Source organism: Saccostrea cucullata, unplaced genomic scaffold (genome assembly GCF_032062105.1).
Source record: "Saccostrea cucullata isolate Sc308-1 unplaced genomic scaffold, CSIRO_AGI_Scuc_v1 ctg2525, whole genome shotgun sequence".
In the NCBI taxonomy this organism is placed as follows: Eukaryota; Metazoa; Mollusca; class Bivalvia; order Ostreida; family Ostreidae; genus Saccostrea; species Saccostrea cuccullata.
In genome coordinates this window covers 77,344-80,155 of record NW_026920379.1, presented here as the reverse complement: position 1 = coordinate 80,155, position 2,812 = coordinate 77,344, and positions in this window count along the sequence as shown.

Genomic DNA, 2,812 nt, shown 5'->3' with positions numbered 1-2,812 from the left:
CTTTAATTTTCAAAATTATCATCCCTCAAATCCATTGTCAACCTCGGCTGTGCTTTCGTTGACAATCGTTTTCTTGGTGGAATTTTTTTTTTATTTTACGTTCAACTACGTGTTATATTTATACATTATTATGATTAAGAATCTATACAATGCTGTACATTATACGATAGTCGGTAAGTTAATTGTGCAAAAGTTAATCTCAAGAAATACTTAAAACAAATTTTAGTACCATCATTGCTTCAAAGTATTCCCTGTTACTCTGTACACATTCTTTTGACAAGAAAACCTCATTAGCTACTAATATAAGGGATACCCAAAGACACTGAAAATTATAAATAACACCTCTCATGATATATCTGAAATTGTACAATCATTCATTGTTTTGTGCGATTTGGATTAAAAATATCTTACAATTGCAGATGTCGGATTGGCAAAGCTTTGTATATATTTTTTCCTGATAAATTCCATATATTTTAATTGATATGCTTATTGTTGTGTTGGCAAGTAAAAAAAGGATACTGGCGCAATAAGTTTACAGGATTCCCGGTTATAAATAACTTATTGGAGTAGTTCACAATGCGTATCTAAATATCGACTTTAATAGTAAATACACTCAGTTCCTCTTTTATTTTATATTTTCACAAGTAAACTAGCAAAGTATATATTTCTGCTTTTTATTTTTGTTGGATATTTTTCGAATGTGTTTGTACATAGCACGAAGAATATACTTATCTTATAGAAAAAAATATTATATGACTGTATATTCTTTTTTTAAATCTAAACTCTATAAATGTAATGATGATGAAATAGTGGTTAAGCAATGTAAAATTTCTCAACTTATCCTTGCTTTCTGTAAACAATATTAAAGCATAAAAATTAGTCTTAATTTAAATTTCTTGTCTTTACTCATGGGCATTAAATAAAGCACATACTATATAACTATTATTGCAGTACAAACATTGCCAAGAAATTCCCTAAAGCAGTTTATTCATGTCAGTCAATAAAGGTTTCTTTTCAGGATGTAATGTATTTAACCAAAAAAGAATGCTTCAACTATACAATGTAGCTATCAATCGTAATCACAAACAAGCTAATTCAGAGAATTTGTGTCCCCTGCTTAGGGAAAAGTAAACCATGCGCAGTTCGGGGTCGGGGGGGGGGGGGGGAGGGTAGGGGGTTCGGATCCCCTTCACTGAATTTGTAGAATTATTAAATGTATATACTGAATCAAAATATGTCAATATGGATATAAAGGATTGATGGATTATTCTTTATTATGTGTGTAGAAGTTTTTTTTATTTGGAATATTTATCACACTGTAATGATGATATTATGAGTTTGTACAAGCGAGACCTCATAAATTTTTCATTTCACATGCTGAACACTATCGTTTAGTAAAAAAAAGAAACGTATTTCGAAAAAAAAATTGGAATGCCCGAGAACCGATCCCGGGCCCTCTCGTATGTGAAGCGAGAAACATTACCACTAGACCACGGAGCCGCTGTAACATGCTGATATTGTATGTAAACATGAAGTGACATACATGTATATATTCACGTTCGATATTGTCAAAATTTTACACAATGCATGGTGTCTAATTTAACCTTTATTAAACAGTTCTAATAGATGTAATAAGAATATAAAGTCCACCGAGAACCTGTTTTATATGTTATAATTCTTTTCATATCCCCGTGCTAAAAATAGCGACATGTAATACAATAAATACTAATAAAACAAACGGGGCGAGGCACTTTGAGAGGAGTGAGAGAGGTCCTAGGACTTTTGGTATAAGATTACATAGCAAAAGCTCAAAATCTTCTTGAAATATCGCCCGAAAATGATAGTGTTTCATCCAAAAAGAACATATAAATTTACGACCTTGAACTTTGACCTTTTGACTTCAAAATCAAGAGGGGCCTTCCTTAGACCAAAGGGAGTTGTTATGTGAAATATTATTGCAAAAGCTCAAAAGGATTCTCGAGATATCGTGTGGAAACGAAAGTGTTTTAACAGACAGAATTTGCTTATTTATGACCTTGACCTTTGACCTTTTGACCTCAAAAACGATAGGGGTCTTCTTCAGTCCATAGGGAGTTGCTGTGCAAAATTACATTGCAAAAGCTCAAAGGGTTCTCAAGATATTATGTGGACACGAAAGCGTTACAGACAGACAGAAAGACGGACGGATGGATGGACGGACGGACGGACAAACCCAAATTAATATCCCCCACTTTTCAAGCGGGGGACAAAAAATACCTTTTGGAGATCAATTATTTAGTTTTAATTTATTTTTTTTTTTGTGTTTATTATTGTAATCATTTTGTTCAACATCGTAGATAGATTTAACATAACAAGCTAATTCAGAGAATCGTGTCCCCCGCTTAGGGAAAAAGTCGGCTCCCCCTGACTGAATTTGTAGAATTATTAAATGTATACGAGGGTCATTCAAAAAATGCGTAGACAATGCTTCTCATCGTCATATGATTATTACAAGATTATAGATCAACACATTTTCGTAAACATAAACATTTATTTTGTCGAAATGTGAAGTTTCATTCCATTTGATTAAACAAAACTCACGTTAGCCAAAATTAAAAGCAACATGTTTTGTTACTACGGAGCACGGTTAACCAATATTGTAACGTCAAAAACAACGCTGAGAAAGTTTGTCAAAAGTATACACATTTTTGTTATTTTAAACACGGTTTGTTGCGTCTTCTCCATTCAAAACACATTTCCACAATACTTAACACCTGGTTTGCTAACAATTGTACAAATATAGCTTGAATTAGAATGTTATTGTTTTCAAATT